Consider the following 19,266-nt stretch of genomic DNA (forward strand, 5'->3'; position numbering starts at 1 on the left):
AAAATGCAACCTGATGATTTCATTGATTGGCTAACTATTGTTGAGCAAATCTTTGATTTCAAAGATGTTCCAGAAAATCGCAAAGTAAAGATTGATGCTATCAAGTTGAAGAAACATGCTTCAATCTAGTGGGAGCATCTTAAGTGGTAGCGAAAATGTGAAGTAAGAGATCATATTGTGCCATGTGAAAAGATGAAAAGAGAACTCAAGAGAAAATACTTGCCTGACCACTACAAATAAAATCATTAACTTAAATTTCATAATTTAAAACAAAAAGAGCTTTCTATAGAGCAGTATATAGAGGAGTTTGATCATCTTATGATTCGATGCAATATTATAGAACCAAAGTCACAAATGATAGCCTACTATCTTGGTGAGTTACGTGTTGAACTCAGTAATGTGGTCCAACTACAGCTATAGACACTGTATTTTGTCCACCCTCGATTTGCACGCTAGACCCCGAAAATTCCAAAAATATTATCTTTTCTCCAAGGGGCTGTAAAAACACCTAGATATTGACATGGCACAATCCATTCATACATCAGAGCACTTGAAGTGCCATTTCAGGCCAAATTGACCAAAATGCCCATGGTTAATCCTAGGTTGACCAAAAGTAAAAGTTGGTCAAAATCATCCCGAAATAACATTTTTCATATTTCTACAACAAACCCAAGCTACTCAATGATTTTCTCCAACTTTGACCAAGTTTAGCCCGAGGTTGACTCTTAGGGGGACTAAAAACCCTAATTTTTTATTCGACTATTATAACTAGTAGGGACTAGTGCCATTGCAAAGATTATCAAATTCCCTTTCCAATTACTATTCATGGGTCGAAATCAAAGTTAAAATAGTTGAAATATCTAGAAAACCGTGAAAAGCACATCAACATGTTTCTCAAGGCTATAACTTTTGATCAAACCACTGGATTTTTAAATTTTTTTAGTGTCCTGGAAACTAGATATCTAGAGCTTTCCATAGACACCAATGTCAACTCAATTCGAGTCTAGGAAGGCCTTCAAATACACTTCCAAATTCGAATTGGGAAAAGGCCAGAATTGTTGATGTCAGCAAGGTGGCTGGCAGCCCTTCAAGCACACCAATGTGCTTGATATACACCCTTCTTCGCTCCGTGCGATGTTAATATGCTTGCCTTGCTTGCTTTGTGAATGTTCAAATAGTGTGTAAAATACCTATGAACGTTTAAACCCCCAATTTATAAATTACCAACACAAGCTTATAATCAAACAATGTATGTGCAAAATATGAAAATAAGCAACATAATTGGTAAAAAAATCTAAACCGAAATTAATCACAACCACAGCAATAATTAAAAGGCAAAGATTAAGGGAAGAAAGATGCAAACACAAAGACAACACAGCGATGTGTTATCGAAGAGGAAACCGAAGTCCTCGGCAAAAAACCTCTTCGCCACCCTTTAAGCGATCAATAATCCATTAGAGAATAAAGTTGGGATACATGAATACCAGAAGACCTTCTAAGCCTAATCTACCCAGTGCACCTAAGCCCTCCAAACTTCTTGCTCCAATAAAGTTACACCGAACCTTGTCTTTTCTATCTTACCGAATCCCGCAATCGCCCTTTGCATCAACCAAAATGAATTGGTCCCTTTTGAACTACTTACCAAGCACCAAAAAGCCTTCTCACATATATAGGTGTGGTAAGATAAGGATTTGGTTAATGTACCTCTCAAGGATATATCAATAGAGAGAGTGAGAGTAGAGGAATTTGGAGAATCAAAGGATGAAGATTGTGGATGAGTCAACCTTGTTTTTCCTCTAGGGTTTCTCCCTCAAAATTCTCTCTAGAAGCTCTCTACATTTCGTGGGTATAAGGGTATTTATAGTAGGGTGTATAAAGAATGCAAAGAGTCAGTTACAACCAAATAGGGCATTTTGGCAACTCGAGCTCACGACTGGAATGAGTCGCACATTACCCTTACATAATTCCCACCTAAACACAGGGTTTCTAAATGCTAAATTACAAGAAAATTTGGCACGGAATAAAACCAACAAAATGATTGAATAAATTCAACCTTACACTTTGCGACACCCGTTTGGCTTTCTTTGCTTCTTTACATCTTTGCACGCTTGCCTACATGTTCATGCATGAGTCTATGTGCCGTTCATACTCCAATCCAATGGACCTATGGACACTCAATCCAAACCTACATTTGTCCTCCTAGGACACCCCTTTTTGTTGGATAACATGTTCGTTTGCCTCTTTGTGTGCTTCACATGCTTCCTTGCCCCCATTTGGCACCTTTTGCTAGCTTGTCTTTTAGCAGACTTTCCTTCTATTTGTTTCTTTGCTTGTCCACTGGCTTATTTCTTTTGTCTTTGCATGTACACGCATAGAGCGAGGATGATTAGAGCAAGGGTGCGACCTCTTAAGCACAACCAAAAAGGTCAAAGATGAAAACAAGATGATGCAAGCCCACAAAGGGCAATGTTTAGTATATTAGGGGGCCTAGCCCCTCTAGAGTGGTCTTCTTTCTCCCTTTCTCTAAGCCTCTTCTTTAGAGCATGTATCAGGGTCCCTATCCATGTACCCCTTTACTTTTCTTGCTCCTTGATTAGGTTGTGTTCCCTAGGTATGGCAATGTTTGTTTTACAATTTTTACCTTGTTGGACCATACCCTTGGAATGTTGGCAATGTCTGATTTATGAAGCATTGTGTGATAGCATTATGCATGATGCATGTATATATATATATATATATGCTTGCTTGTATATGGGTGATTGTGCACTTTATATGATGGACTCTCGTGCTACGTGAGCGACCCTCTCTAGTCATAAGAGTTCTTAACCTTATAGTATAGGTATGTGCTCAAGGCAATTATCGTAGGTGCATATTCATGCTATACTGTGTGCACAATTACCGTAGTGTGATTGTCTTAATCCATATCACCAAGTGATATTGGTTTCCCCTTGTATGCGACACACATCAACATGCTTGATACTTTGGAAGGCTTTAGCTCGCCACATTGCGAGCATATTGATACACGTCGTATACAGAGATGTGAAATCATGTCGATGCGCCATAACACACCAAACTCTGCCAGATTTTTTCAATGAAAATGGGGCATCCCCATTGCCGTATTCTTACATCGAAAGCTTGGTGAGAATAGCATTTGGTGTGCCATGATGCATCTAAGCCGAAGAGCTGCCGGATTTCCACCATGAAAATAAGTCAATATGTTGTTGGATTTTTGCTATGGAAATTTGGCAATGACTTCAAAAACACTTGGAAAGTATCAATTAGGATCACACCCATTCCGAAACCAAACCTCAAAGCCTAACACATTTAAAGCCCCAAAAGCTATTGCCAATAACTTGTTTTTAATTGCCAATGTCTAAAAATTATGATTTTACTAAAACAAAGGACTGTCTACGGACAGGCATTGTAGGGTGCTACTTGCTCACTCCCAAGTGCAGAAGATCGTAGCTATATAATTCTTGGAGTACCGTGGTCGAACCACAAGGAGCGGGGTGAATTCAAAGACAATGTAATTTATATATATATATATATAATAAAATAAAATAAAAACTTTTGGTGAAGATGAAGAATAATTTTTGCCTGGTAATTGTAAACAAGAATAAAAATGATAACTGATTTAAGTCAATAATGTAAATGCCAGGACATCGGAGTGTTTTCCTTTATCGATATGAAATTCTTTGTTATCTAAGAAAATATATTAATAATGCAGGAAAAAATTGAACTAATACAAATCAAGAACACATGATAACCTATATTAATAATGCAGTCAGAATAGTTTTCAGAAAAACTCATTCACTTTAAAACCTTATTTCTATTTGAAATTATTAGAAATTCATCTAAACAATAAGAAAAACATGATTGAACTTATTGAAAGCATGGATGAACTAATACATCAAAAGAAATCTAATTGAATAATCAAATATATTGTTGTCTAAAATCTTATAAAGAATCACATTGAATATTCATACCGTATAGAAGAAACATAACCCCTAGCCCTAGCAAAGACTTTAGGCTCCATTAGAGAAAAGAAAATACAGTTTTTTCTCTATCCAAAATTCATTTTCTACGGCCTCCCTCCAAACCCTAATGTCAAAGTGTCCAAAGAAAATAAAACTTTTACTATTTTAATTTTTGTCCAAATTTACAGCAATAACTTGTGAATTAATTTCAGTCTTAAAAAATTGTGAATTTCAAAACACTCATAACTGGATAGTTGTAGATATTTAAGTCACTATCACTACTGATCAATGCTCAAATTTGATTTTTCCTTTTCAGATTCTGCCTCTTTGATTTCTTTCCTTTTTTGAAGCTTCCAAACATGGTAGATTGGCCACCCTAGAAAGAAAGCTGATGATCCACAGTTTTAGAAACTCGACACTGGAGAATCTTGAAGATGAGAATGAGAGGATGGAAGGGAATGAGTCAAAATACCTCCCCCAATACATCCTCCCGAGTAATAAAGGAAAGCAAGATCTGTTTGGTGAGTAGATGGATAGTATAGAGCGTCTAGATGCTTATGTGTCTAATAAGCCCACAGATATGGAGATTGATGTTGAAGGCACAGATTATATGGATAAAGATCCCATGGTACTGATGCTGAGGGAAGAAGGAACTCATTGGAAGCCACCCACCATTGTTGAAGCCACAATCGAGTTGAATAATTGGCCATGGGAGGGAGCCACCCACCCTATGGAAGACTCTGTGAATAAGCATCAAGATTGTTGAGCCAATCACTCCTACTAAAAACATTGTTTATATCCCTATTGAGTCTGTTTCTACTAGAATTATTGTTCATGTTGAGTCTGTTTTAAACCCAAGTTGTTAATTAGATTTATTATGAATAAACCTTGTTAAAACAAACTAACATCAATATCATGTCAATATCATGCACAGCAGAAAATTACATAAGACAAGATATAATGACTCAGGAAAACCAATGAAACAAACTAGTTTAACAATAATAAAAAAAACTTGGGGGGAAACCTTCCTGAAAATCAATTCACTATAGTAAAAAGAAGTTTCAGATCTAGTGCAAAACCTTTGTCCCTAGACTCTACAATCCTCGTAGATGAACTTACAGTAGAAACCTTCTACCACTTTAAAACCTCTGAACTCTTCAATATATGAACGCCACCCTTTTTTGCACAGATCCCAGTACGTGACTAACCAATGATGCACAGCTCCCAATACGTGACTAACTTACCAACTTGAAGAAGATATTGGCTGTAAAGTTCTTCACTTCATCAACAATGAAGATCAACAAGTACATAGTTACAAAACCTTAAGGTACAAAGACGTAGTAGCTTCTTTCGAAGAAAATAAGGCATCAGTCACTTTTTGCATGTATTCTCCTTATGTTCTATTGTGTGTCAGCCTTTTAAATAAGCCTTATATATGTCTAGGGTTGTGAGAAAAGAAACCCTACACAAATACATAAGTATGGGCCAAAAATCAGATAACCTTACTGACCCTATACACTGAGGAAGAAGATGACATAGATGCTAGATTGGCCACCCTAGAAAGAAAGTTGATGATCCATAGTTTCAGAAACTCGACACTAGAGAATCTTAAAGATGAAAATGAGAGGATGGAAGGGAATGAGTCAGAATACCTCCCCTAATACATCCTCCCATGTAATAAAGGAAAGCAAGATTTATTTGGTGAGTGGATGGATAGTATAGAGCGTCTAGATGCTTATGTGTCTAACAAGCCCATAAATATGGAGATTAATATTGAAGGCACAGATTATATGGATGAAGATCCCATAGTACTGATGCTGAGGAAAGAAGGAACTCATTGGGAGCCACCCACCATTGTTGAAGCCACAATCGAGTTGAATAATTGGCCATGGGAGGGAGCCACCCACCCCATGGAAGACTCTGTGAAGAAGATCAAAACTGTTGAGCCAATCACTCCTACTAAAAACATTGTTTATATCCCTATTGAGTCTGTTTCTGCTAGAATTATTGTTCATGTTGAGTTTGTTTATGATCGTATTCCTATAGAGTCTGTTTCTGTTGAATTTGTTGAGAGCTCTTTTCCTTATAATATGATTTCTGATTCTGCTTATTTTTTGGCTTTGAATGTTTTTATTTCGAAAATCGGTAAAGAAACTCTTAATAATAAGAAATTATAACAAGGGCATGTAGAACCTATAAAAGAAGAAACCTAACCTATTAACCTAGGAACTGATGATGAACCTAAGATAATACAAGTAAGTAATACCCTAACCTCCTCTGAAAAAGATGTATTAGTTGCCCTACTAATAGAATTCAAAGAGGTATTTACATGGTTATACAAAGACATGCTTGGCATTGACACAGATATAGTGCAACACTACATTCCAACAGATCCAACCATGAAACCGGTTTAGTAGAAGTTAAGAAGAATGAAGCTAGAATGGACCCTTAAGATCAAAGAAGAAGTAGAACTTTCCTTGTATTGTAAAAGGCCTACTATTGGAGCCATTGTCTATAGCCTATGATCTTGGGGCATTGTAAAAAGTCAAACTTTGTAAAAGCATTAATTCTGCATCACAATAGAAACTCACCATGATAAATTCCTGATCACAGGTCCAAGCCAATATTTCGAAAATGATAGGTGCATTTTAAATAAGTAAGAACCTAAACTAACTTTGCTTTTGTTTTATGTTTCCATATTGTCAAATTTTCAAATGTACCATATTTCTCTCCCATCCCATTCTTTTCCTTTCTAGGATCCTAAAGAGAAAAGATTGCTAAAAGGAATGGTTTAAGTAACCATCACACGTGATCCTATCATCACTAGGTCTTGTGCTAAAGAGATGTCTACTAGTGGTCCTTCCCCTATCAAGGAAAACACTCATTAAATCGCTCTCCTGAAAAAGTAGATAGCAGAAATGAAGTGCATGATGCAATAGTTGGTTGTAGAAGGGAATCAAGAATCATCTAGTCCTAGTCCAGATGGCTTTGCATCCCATTTTGAAAATGAAAACTTGCCATCGCCAGAGCTAAATTAGGACCAAACTACACCATCATTCATCCCACAAGGGAACAAACAAAAAGTGGATCCTCTTAAGGATAAGACCTTAGAGTCTAGTTACGGTCAAGTCAAAGGTCAAGTGGAGACCTTGATTGAGAAAATCCATATCATAGAGGGCTTCAGTGCCTAAGGAAGTGTCGATCTAGACAGTTTGACCAATTTCTCTCAGGTCATTATGCCTCCCAAGTTCAAGGCACCTAAGTTTGTCAAGATTATGGCATTGGAGATCCTTGCGCCTATCTATAGGATGATGACACCCTATGGAGACAATCATCCTTTGCTTTGCCAAATTTTCCCTAATAGCTTTACTAGCCCTACAGCCACCTGGTATGTGAGATTGAAAAAGGCCTCTAGTTGGAGAGAGATAACCAATGCATTCCTAGAGTATTACCAGTTCAATACTAAGATAGCAGAAATGAAGTGCATGATGCAATAGTTGGTTGTAGAAGGGAATCAAGAATCATCTAGTCCTAGTCCAGATGGCTTTGCATCCCATTTTGAAAATGAAAACTTGCCATCGCCAGAGCTAAATCAGGACCAAACTACACCATCATTCATCCCACAAGGGAACAAACAAAAAGTGGATCCTCTTAAGGATAAGACCTTAGAGTCTAGTTACGGTCAAGTCAAAGGTCAAGTGGAGACCTTGATTGAGAAAATCCATATCATAGAGGGCTTCAGTGCCTAAGGAAGTGTCGATCTAGACAGTTTGACCAATTTCTCTCAGGTCATTATGCCTCCCAAGTTCAAGGCACCTAAGTTTGTCAAGATTATGGCATTGGAGATCCTTGCGCCTATCTATAGGATGATGACACCCTATGGAGACAATCATCCTTTGCTTTGCCAAATTTTCCCTAATAGCTTTACTAGCCCTACAGCCACCTGGTATGTGAGATTGAAAAAGGCGTTGGAGAGAGATAACCAATGCATTCCTAGAGTATTACCAGTTCAATACTAAGATAGCTCCTAATTGCACAATTCTTCGGAGGACAAAAATGAAGAATGGGGAATATTTTCATGAGTATGCCTAAAGGTGGCGTGAGATAGCCGCCTAAATGCTTCCTCCTATGATGGAAGACGAAATGATCAAATGGTTCATTGATAACCTCAAGCTTCCTTACTACGAGAAGATGATCAGTGCCCAAGTCACTCACTTTGAAAACTTAATTCCTATTTAGGAGTGTATCGTTGAGGGTATTAGGAGCAAAAAATAAGTCAATCTTGAGGCTATGAATTCTATGATAGAACAATAGGTGAAAAAGGCAACTGGTCATAAAGGGAAGGAAACTGATGTTCATGTGATTGACAAAGCGCTTGAAGGGCCTAGAGGTGTTACTTTTGCTTACACAACCCTAAATGCCTAGCCTTATTAGCAATAGGTTCAGCTAATCCAGGCACCTTACCAAGCATTCAATCATAGGGGAAGGCTCAATCCACCCCGATATCCCAAGGTGGAACCATGGAAATTCACTCCGTTACCCATGCTTAAAACTTTATGCTTATCTATTGGAGAAAAAGCCAGTGACTCCAAAATTTGCGAGATCCAGAGACGGTCCTCCTTTACCTGGTTTTGATCCATCCAAGAAATGTGAACACCATTTTGGAGCTGAGGGTATACCCTAGAAGAATGTACAAATTTGAGACACTGAATCAAGGATCTCATCAACAAGAAGTTAGTATAGTTCGACAAGACGACCAGGCCGAATGTCATCACTAACCCCTTGCCTCCTCATTAGGAAGGGAACGTGAATGCTATCTCTATAGTGGAGGAAAGGATCCCTAATTTTTCATCCCCTTCATTCCTTTGGAAAGCCATACTGCAGGCCCTAGCCTAAGAAAGTCACATCGTTCTCGAGAACATAGGAGCTCTAGGTTTTGACTAGGGAGTCTGCCCATTCTGTGACAATAGAGACCGACATACCCTATTCGATTATAGAGTGCTTCGAGCACAAGTTCAAAGTCTAGCTGACTGTGGTATCATTTGGATCGAAAGAGAATCCTTGCATAAGAGCGATTGAATGGTAGCCAACCTATGCCCTCTGAGTACTTAAGCGGAAACTAGCCACAATGTTATATCAATTGGATCAAGGAAAGATTGGGACGAATACTTGCAAGAGCATTTATGTAGGATTCCTCCAGCTCCAGTCATTATCGAAGAGATTATAAAATCACCTGTGAATTCAGGGGTGCTAGCTTTGAATAAAGGACAAGCCATGCTAGCCATTGAAGGCTTTACTCCTTTAGTCTTGGCACTACTTGTAGTCACAGAGTTATCTCCAAGATTTATCTAGAAAGGAACCCTTATCGTTCCCGCCATTCAAGGTATCGATCCTCTAGTCCTTCCAAGGCTATCCAAGGAATCTCTATAGCTTCTAACCCGAAAGCTTTAGAAGCTGCTCTGCCCAGCCAAGTCATCATTGGTCTAAAGATGTTCTCCCTAGCGCCAAATCTAAAAACTCAAGAAGGTGTGGTCATTTGTATGTTGAAGCCCTTTCCTTACAAGGGTAGCCATCATGTCCCATGGAAGTACGATGTGACTTTAATTTCCACCCAAATTGGAAAGGAAATGGCTTGCTCTAATATCTTTTCAAGTCTAGCCAAACTCACTAGGAGTGGTTGATGTTATACCCCTAAGGAATTAGAAAAGAGGAGGAAAGAGATTGGCAAGAGCATAGTCGAGCCAATAAGGAATAGGGTTACCATGGAAGAAGTCAAGAAATTCCTGAAAACTATACGAAAGGCCAATTATAGTGTGATTCAGCAGTTGAACAAATCTCTAGCTCAGATTTCTATTTTAGCCCTGTTGCTATCTTTAGAGGACCATCGTGAAGCTCTATTGAAGGTGTTGAAAGAAACGCATGTTCCTACTGGTATTATAGATTCCTTATTCAAGGGTATGGTATCATTAGTGTTGGCCACCAACCAAATCCCTTTTTCCAATGATGAGTTGCCTTCAGAAGGTAGAGATTATACCTTGGCCATGCATATCGTAGTCAAGTGTGAAGACATGATTGTTGCAAGGGTGCTAATCGATAATGGATCAGCCTTGAATGTTTGCCCGATGGCCACTCTTGAGCACCTAAAAGTGGATATGTCTCTTATCAGGCCTAGCACTATGATCATCAAAGCCTTCGACGACAAGCATCGAGAAGTGCAAGGCAAAATAAAGTTAATGATTAAGATCGGCCTGAGATCCTTCATGGTCAACTTCCAAGTGATTAAGTGATTAGGGAGACCCTAGTTGCATACAGTAGGTGTAGTCGCGTGTACCTGTCATCAGAGACTCAAGTTCATCTCCAAGAATCAATTTATCACCATTATGGCTAAAAAACCCATGACTATCTTCCAGGAGAAATTTATCCCCTACATCGATGCCAACACCTTCCTTGAGGCATCTTTCCATAGCTTAAAGCTAGTTTCCATGATCTATAATGCTTCAGAGCCTGAGTCTGGTTGGCCCGCAATAGTTCTAATGGCCACAAAGGAGATGCTCAAGTTTGGTTTCAAATTAGGCTAAGGCTTTAGAGTCGTAGGATGTGGGAGCCCTGCTCTTGTTGAACTCTTAGATAACAAAGGAAGATTTAGTTTGGGGTACGAACCCACTCATGAGGAACTCTTTTGAGCTTCCAGAGGCAAGAAGAGGAAGTGCGACTCTTTAAGGATGTCTATTCCCTATATTAGAACCACTTTTTCAGCTCTAGTTGAGGTCATTATGCCAGAAACTTTCAAATAATTAGAAGATGAAGAGCCTGATTTGGTTTGCATTATTCAGCTCTATCTTGGAGTGTTCTTTGTGAACACTATCATATCTCCCAAAGATAATCCAACTTCTACTATCCGACCAAGGATGCTAGGCGAGGCGGTAGGCCTTTGGACTATTGAGCCTTGCTTTGTGGTTGCACCTGCTAAGTTAGGAGTATTCCATCATTAATTGATTGGGCCTCCCAATCACCTGAGAGGTTTGGAATAGCATATCTAGATTGTTTTGCATGCTTATATTATTTCCTACTTTATTTGTATTCCTTGTTCATTTCCCTATTTTTTTTTCCCAAGAAAAAAAAAAAGGCATTTCCCTTTTATCATTATCAGGCAAGAACTTTGTTTTCCCCCTACCCATAATCCATTATTGAAATATTCAGCATATTATTCAAGAAATTCTTGCATCTCTCTTTATTGCTTTCCTATGAATATGTGTGTGCAAATTATCTTATGTTTCTCTGTATATGTTCCACTCTATAGGATTTGCTCTGATTCCCAAGTGGGTACATCGTTCCTCTGCCATAACAAAGGTGTAGATGATGTGAATGAGACAATAGAGTTGGATCATGATGTTCAAGGAATGGAAGACGTCCTGAACTTACCTTAAGACATCCTAGAAACTCTAAACAGAGAGAGCGAAGGGTCCAAGCCCAATATAGAAGAGACAGAGGTGACAAACCTAGCCGATGAAGGCGAGATTGAATAATCGGTCAAGACTGGGATAAACTTTCCTAAAGACATGAAAGATGAGCTTATAGCTTTGTTGAAGGAATTCAAGGAAATCTTCACTTGGTCTTATCAAGATATGCCAGGACTAGATACTGAGATCGTCATCCACAAGATGCCAGTTAAATTTGAATGCCTTCTAGTGTGGCTAGCTCTTCGAAGGATGAAATCAAAGATTATACAGAAGATCAAAGAAGAAGTAGAAAAGTAGTTGAAAACTGGTTTTCTTACCACCATACCTATTCTAATTGGGTTGCCAACATTGTTTCGGTGCCAAAGAAAGATAGGAAAGTACGCGTGTGCATTGATTATAGAGATTTGAATCAGGCTGCCCGATGGATAATTTTCCCTTGCCACATATTGATACCTTGATTGATAACACTGCAACCAACATATTCTTCTTCTTTATGGATGGATTCTTGAGTTATAATCAGATCAAGATGGCGAAAGAAGACAAAGACAAAACAGTGTTCACCACTCATTCAGGAAATTACGCCTACGATGTCATGCTATTTGGCTTGAAGAATGCTAGGGTAACTTACCAGCGAGCCATGGTAACCTTGCTCCATGATATGATGCACAAGGAGATTGAAGTCTACATAGATGATATGATCGCTAAGTCGCATACTCCTAGAGATCATTTGATAGATTTAAGAAAGCTATTCAAGCACCTCGTCAAGTATAGGTTAAGGCTTAACCCTAACAAGTGCGTCTTTGAAGCCAGTTCAAGAAAATTGCTCGGCTTTATAGTCAGCCAGAGAAGAATTGAAGTGGATCCAGCAAAATTCTAGGCCATCAAGGACATGCTTGCACCGAAAACTGAGAAACAAGTTCAAAGCTTCTTAGGAAGGATAAATTTCATAACCTACTTCATAGTGCAGTTGACCACCACGTGCGATCCCTTGTTCAAGCTTTTGAAGAAAGATATGAAGATAGAATGGACAGATAAATGTCAAGCAGCCTTTGATAAGATTAAGTAGTATTTGTTGAACCCCTATTCTAGTTCCCCCGACATCGAGACATCCATTGATTCTCTACCTTGCGGTCCAAAAAGCATCCATGGGTTGCATGTTAAGCTAGCTAAATGAACCAGATTAAAAAGAGAAGGTGATTTACTATCTGAGTAAGAAGTTCACCAGTTGTGAGATCTATTACATCAACATCGAGAAGATGCATTGCACCCTAGTATAGGCCTCGCGCTGATCTTTATTTCATGCTCGATTCTTCACCAACTTGATACTAAACCCAATACAATAAAATCCCACAAAATACAAGAAACAAAATTGATACAATTACAACACTTTTATCGTGGAATAAAGCTAACATAAAATATAGTTGTAAATCACAACTTTACAGAGGTTTTCTCCATATCTTCCGGAGCTATCTTTATCTGATTGTATCCTAAAAAACCATCCATAAATGATAACAAGGCATGTCTTGTTGTGTTATCAACTAGGATGTCAATGTGAGGCAAGGGAAAATCATCTTTCGGTCTAGCCTTATTGAGATCTCGGAAGTCTACACACATTCTCACTTTCCCATCTTTCTTCGGCACCAGAACCACATTAGCTAACCATTTTGAGTAGTTGACCACTCTCAGAAATCCTGCATTGTACTGTTTCTCGACTTCTTCTTTGATTTTAAAGGTCCATTCTAGCTTCATTCTTCTTAATCGAGTTCATGGTTGGATCTATTGGAATGTAGTGTTGCACTATATCTGTGTCAATGCCAAGCATGTCTTCGTATAACCATGTAAATACCTCTTTGAATTCTATCAATAAGGCAACTAATACATCTTTTTCAGAGGAGGTTAGGGTATTACTCACTTGTATTATCTTAGGTTCATCTTCAGTTCCTAGGTTAATAGGTTGGGTTTCTTCTTTTATAGGTTCTACATGCCCTTGTTATAATTTCTTATTATTAAGAGTTTCTTTACTGATTTTCGAAATAAAAACATTAAAAGCCAACAAATAAGCAAAATCAAAAATCATATTATAAGGAAAAGAGTTCTCAACAGATTCAACAGAAACAGACTCTATAGGAATACAATAATAAACAGACTCAACATGAACAATAATTCTAGCAAAAATAGACTTAATAGGGATATAAACAATGTTTTTGGTAGGGGTGATTGGCTCAACAGTCTTGATCTTGTTCACAAAGTCTTCCATGGGGTGGGTGGCTCCCCCCCACCCCATGGCCAATTATTCAACTTGATTGTGGCTTCAACAATGGTGGGTGGCTCCCAATGAGTTCCTTCTTTCCTCAGCATCAGTACCATGGGATCTTCATCCATATAATCTATGCCTTCAACATCAATCTCCATATCTGTGGGCTTGTTAGACACATAAGCATCTAGACACTCTATACTATTCATCCACTCACCATACAGATCTTACTTCCCTTTATTACTTGGGAGGATGTATTAAGGGAGGTATTTTGACTCATTCCCTTCCATCCTCTCATTTTCATCTTCAAGATTCTCTAGTGTCAAGTTTCTGAAACTGTGGATCATCAGCTTTCTTTCTGGGGTGGCCAAAATAAATAATGTCTAGTTTACTTGTTATATTCATATTTATTATTTTCAAATTTGAACATGGCATCATTTAGCCCACTTGTTACTATTCTTAATCAAAACAAACTGATTGGATCCAATTATGTTGATTGGAAAAGAAATTTGGACATTGTTCTTACAACTGAAGAGCACAAATATGTGCTTACTCAACCATGTCCTAGCTTTCCTTCATTAGATGCTCCTTCTAAGGAAAAACAATGATATGATCGTTGGCAGAAATCTAATGAAATGGCCAAATGCTACATCCTGCATCTATCTCAAATGTTCTACAGCATCAAATGTAGGATGTAGAACTAGCTTTGGACATTATGCTAAGTATGAAGGAGATGTTTGGTGAGCAAGGCCGTTCTGCAAGACAAGAAACCATGACGCAAATTTATAATACTAAAATGTTTGAAGGCAGTTCAGTGAGAGAGCATTGTCTTACAATGATCTTTAATCTGAATACACTAAAGGTTTTAGGTGCGATATTGATGGAGAATCCTAAGTGGATATGATACTCCAGTCACTACCGGAATCATTCAAGGAATTCAGACTTAATTATAATATAAATAAAAAGATTTATTCATTGTCTATATTAATGAATGAGTTGGTAGCCACGGAAGGCATTCTTGGTACTTCTAGTGTTGATGCTAATATGGTTAAAGCTTCTACTTTTCAACCTAATTCGAAAGGCAAGGGTAAGAAGAAGAAGAAGAAGAAGGACTTCACCAAACAAAATGGTAAACAAATTTCCTTAAAGGTTGTCAATAAAGGAAAAAAGATCAAATGAAAGTGTTAGAACATATGTGTTTTTACTTGTTAAGAACATATGTCATTTTTTTATGTAAATTGGCTAATCCTTTGATAAAATGCACTCTACTTGTAATTTGGTAGTTCTAGGTGTTTTTAATACTTCAAGAAATAAGGTTTCAAGATCAAGTGTTGAAGTCATTAAGTCTGTCTAAGAAAAACAAGCTGAAATGCAAATTCATTAAAGCTCGACACCTGCTCGATAGCTTCTCGACACCTGCTATCTGTCGAGATTTATAAAATTAGATTTTCTGATATGATTTCTTAGGATCCGGGAATGTGTCTTTGGGCTTTCTTTTCTCCTAACCCTAGACATATAAAAGGATTATTTTAAGAGCTGTCAAATTGTACACAAGTTGCACAAGTATTGAGCAAACTCTGTTCAAGCAATTTGTGATCAAAGACGAAGTTCTTGACTTAGTTCATCTTCTCTGAAGAAGTTACTGTGTATTTGCACCAAAGGGTTTTGTGACCAAGCATCTTCCTGATCTTCATCGTGTAGGATGAACTGAAGAACTTTACAGCCAACTTCTCCTTCAAGTTGGGGTTGAAATCGCGTATTGGGATCCGCGCATTGGTTAGTCACATACTTGGGAGCCATGCATTAAAGGTGGGAGCTGTCACTACAGATCAAGTCCAATTAGGTATTGGGATAAGGGTTCAACTATAGGTTGATAAGGTACTTGGGATTCCTTTACTTGTAACCGCTTGATTTGATAATAGTGGAGTTTCAAGAATGGTGACCTAAAAATCACCCGTGGGGTTTTTGCCGCGAGATTTTTCCCCATTCGTAAATAAATCACCGTGTCATTTAATTTTCACTGCATATTTAGTTATTTGGTGATTTGTTTATACTACTACTTGTTTGCATGATAAATTGATTAATTAATAACTTGGCTAATTAATTAATTAATTTCTTTCACAAGGGGTCAATTCAGTTTGTGGCCTATCAAGTGGTATCAGAGCAAGCACACTCTGATTAGGTTTTAATCTTTGCTGTATTTGATCCATTGACCCCTGTTTGTCATGGATAGAGGACAATCGTTAATTATACCTCCTTTATTTGATGGGACTAATTATGCATACTAGAAAGTATGTATGAGAGCTTTTTTGTAGTCTTTAGATGAAAAGGTGTAGCAAGCTGTAGAGATTGGCTGGACTAAGCCAAAGGAAGCGCCGGCCAATTAGGATGAAGCCAAAATCAAGGCGGCAAACTTCAACAGCAGGGCATTGAATGCGTTGTTCAATGCGGTCACCAATGAGGAGTTCAAAAAGATATACTCAACTGAAACTACTAAGGAAGCATGGACTATCCTCCAGACAACTTATGAGGGCACAAAGGCTATCAAGGATTCAAAGCTTCAGAGGCTCATAACAAGTTTTGAAGAAATAAAAATGGAGGAGGATGAGTCGTTCGATGAGTTCTATGCCAAGCTCAAGGACATAGTGAACTCAGCCTTTAATCTGGGGGAAACCATCCCTGAACCCAAGATTGTAAGGAAGGTGCTCAGATCTCTACCCGAGAGATTCCATGCGAAGATTACTGCTATAGAGGAATTAAAGGACATTAACAAGATTCCTTTAACTGAGCTAGTTGGAAACTTGCAAACCTACGAGATAGGATTATCTAGGATTGGCAAGTTGGGTAAAGGCAAGAGCATGGCCTTAAAGGCAAAGACTAGTGACACAGATGAGTCTTCAGATAATGAAGATTCTAAGATAAAGTCCTACATTACAAGGCAGTTCAAGAAGTTTATGAAGAATGCCAATGGGAGGAGCTTCGACAAGGACTACAGACAATCAAGTTCTTCTCAATTTAAGAGCTAAGACAAAGGGAAGAAAGATGCTAAGGATGACGGTCAGTACACTGTTCCTACAAGACCAAAATGTTTTGGATGTCATGGATTTGGTCACATGAAGCATGAATGCCCCACATATCTCAAAAGCATTGGGAAGAGAAAGGCACTTGCTACAACCTTGAGTGACATTGAGTCTGAAGATGATTCCAACAATAAGGATGACGGAATCTTAAATGCCTTCACTGCCGCAGTCAATCCTACTGAAGGGATCGTTGAAGAAGTGGATGAAGAAGAAGAACTGGTGGAGTCCAAATTCGAAAAGATGGATGATCAAGATGATATCCATTCAGCCTATAAGAAACTATACAAGCTCTCTGAGAAACATGAGAAATTGTATAGGCTGGCCACCAAGAAGCTCAGTGATGTGGAACTTGATCGTGAAGAGTTGTCCACAAAGTTTGATGAAGCTAATCAAACTATTGGAGCGCTGAGGTTTGAGAACAATTTCTTAGCTGAGAAGACCAAGAAGCTTGAAGCGGAGTTATTTCAAGTCAGAGCTCAACTAGAGAGGACTTCAAGTGTAAAGCTTGATGAGATGCTCAGCATTCAAAAATCTGCCTCAGATCGAACAGGTTTAGGGTATGGTCTTTCTTCCTCTAACATTGCTTCTACTAGTGCTATTGTTTTTGTTTCTCCTGTTAATAACACTGAAATTGACAACACTGATGATAAAACTAAATTAGCTAGTGAGAACTTAGACAAGGGTAAATCTATCTTAGGAGTACCCCCTAAGCAAGATAAGAAAGATGTTAAAAATCCTAGGGCAAAGAAGGCTAACTCTCAAAAGCCTAAACAAAAGTAGCATCTCTGTCATCATTGCAGAGCTGCTGATCATACTCGACCAAATTGCTATAAGTGGCTAGCCATTTAACAGAGCAACGGCATGATCGCATCTGGAAGCTAGAATTAGCTTCAATCCTTTCTTGCTCCTCTTCGTGATCTTCTTAAAGTCCTCATGTTCCTTTCAAACTTGAACGGTTTCAATTCTTCCCCCTCACCCCCGGTTCAAGTGTTTAATTAAAGAAAAGGTTCTTCCAAGGTGTGGAAGAAAAAAGACTCTAAGTGATTTCATCACTTTCTTCTCTCTTCTTGTTTTTGTTTGTTGCATTGCTTTTGAGTCAGTCTAGTTTTATGCTTTACTTTGTTCAGCTTGTTTTTGTGTGTTTATTTTCAATTTTGTTTATTTAGTTTTTGATATAAAAATAAATAAATTTTTTTTGAAAAATCAAAAAAATACAAAAACAGTGTGTTTTGTGTACTTTGGTACTTGTGTACCTTGGATGACCATTGAAAAAAAGTTTCTAAACTTTATATCTTGTGTAGCTTAGATGAGCATCTCTATACACAACTAAGCAAGTGAGCTTTGTAGCTCTTGTTTATGATGAGTAAGATTAAGTTATCTCTTAAACTTAATACTCGTATCACTCTTTTTGATGGGTAGGACTAAAAAATCCTAAGAGAAAGGCATAAATAATCATCTCACCACTGTTGCTCGCCAATCATAATATGACACCTGTATGCTTCGGCATAGCAAAAGTGCAGTGTCAAAGATATTCGTATGCTTCGGCATAACAAAAGTGCGATGTCAAATGCTTAACATCTTGGGTATTTCTTTTCTCTCTTTTTATGCCAATGCATGATATGCTAAAAATAAAAGAAAATATGCAAAGAAAAATAAAAAGAAAAAAGGTAAAAAAATGCTTTAAATATTATTGCAAGCGTGTTTTCTAGGAGATGTAGGAGTTATAGGATGTATCTTAAAGGTGATAGTCCCCATCAAACAGTTATGATTGTGTGTGAGTTAAAGTTATTTTCTCATATCTCAGATTATGATAACATATATACACATATGCAATCTTGCGATGTTTTTCACACACAACACACGATATTCTTTGCTACTTTTGATACATGTGTAGGTACAAATGTGATTTGGCCATCACAAGTATTTACATGTACTAATGTATGCTCACTAAACTGTCTTGACTCGTTTTTGAAATATAAAATTGGTTAGACTTGTTTAGTGTATGTGTATGTGTTTTTGAGGATCCATGTGCTTAAAATTTTTGTTGAGAGATGATTTTGAGAGCTTACTATGTTGTTTGGATCTTTGGTTGAGATGCTTGATGGATTGCATTCATGTCTGTGTTTTTCTCTTCTCGAAAAATTGGTTTTAAAAGCTGGCTCGACACCTCCTCAACAGCTCCTCAATACCTCGTCATCTGTCAAGCTTTTCAAGCCTTTTTTCTTATCGCAATCTCAACACATCCTCAACACCTTGTGGATTGATCAAGAAAGTTTCTGTCTTCTCGATATCTTCTCGATACCTTGTCGATTGATCGAGCTGTTCTTTGAAAGTGACTCTTGAATCTCAATACCTCTCGACACCTTCATCTATCTATGTTCATTTTCTCGACACCTACCTCAACAGCTATCTCGACACCTCTCGATACCTCATCTGTTGAGAACTACTGAAGGTTCTATATAAGCTCCTGTCGTGATCCGATTCTCATTTCCTCG

The sequence above is a fragment of the Quercus suber genome, unplaced genomic scaffold (genome assembly GCF_002906115.3).
Source record: "Quercus suber isolate HL8 unplaced genomic scaffold, Cork oak 2.0 scaffold_359, whole genome shotgun sequence".
Lineage (NCBI taxonomy): Eukaryota > Viridiplantae > Streptophyta > Magnoliopsida > Fagales > Fagaceae > Quercus > Quercus suber.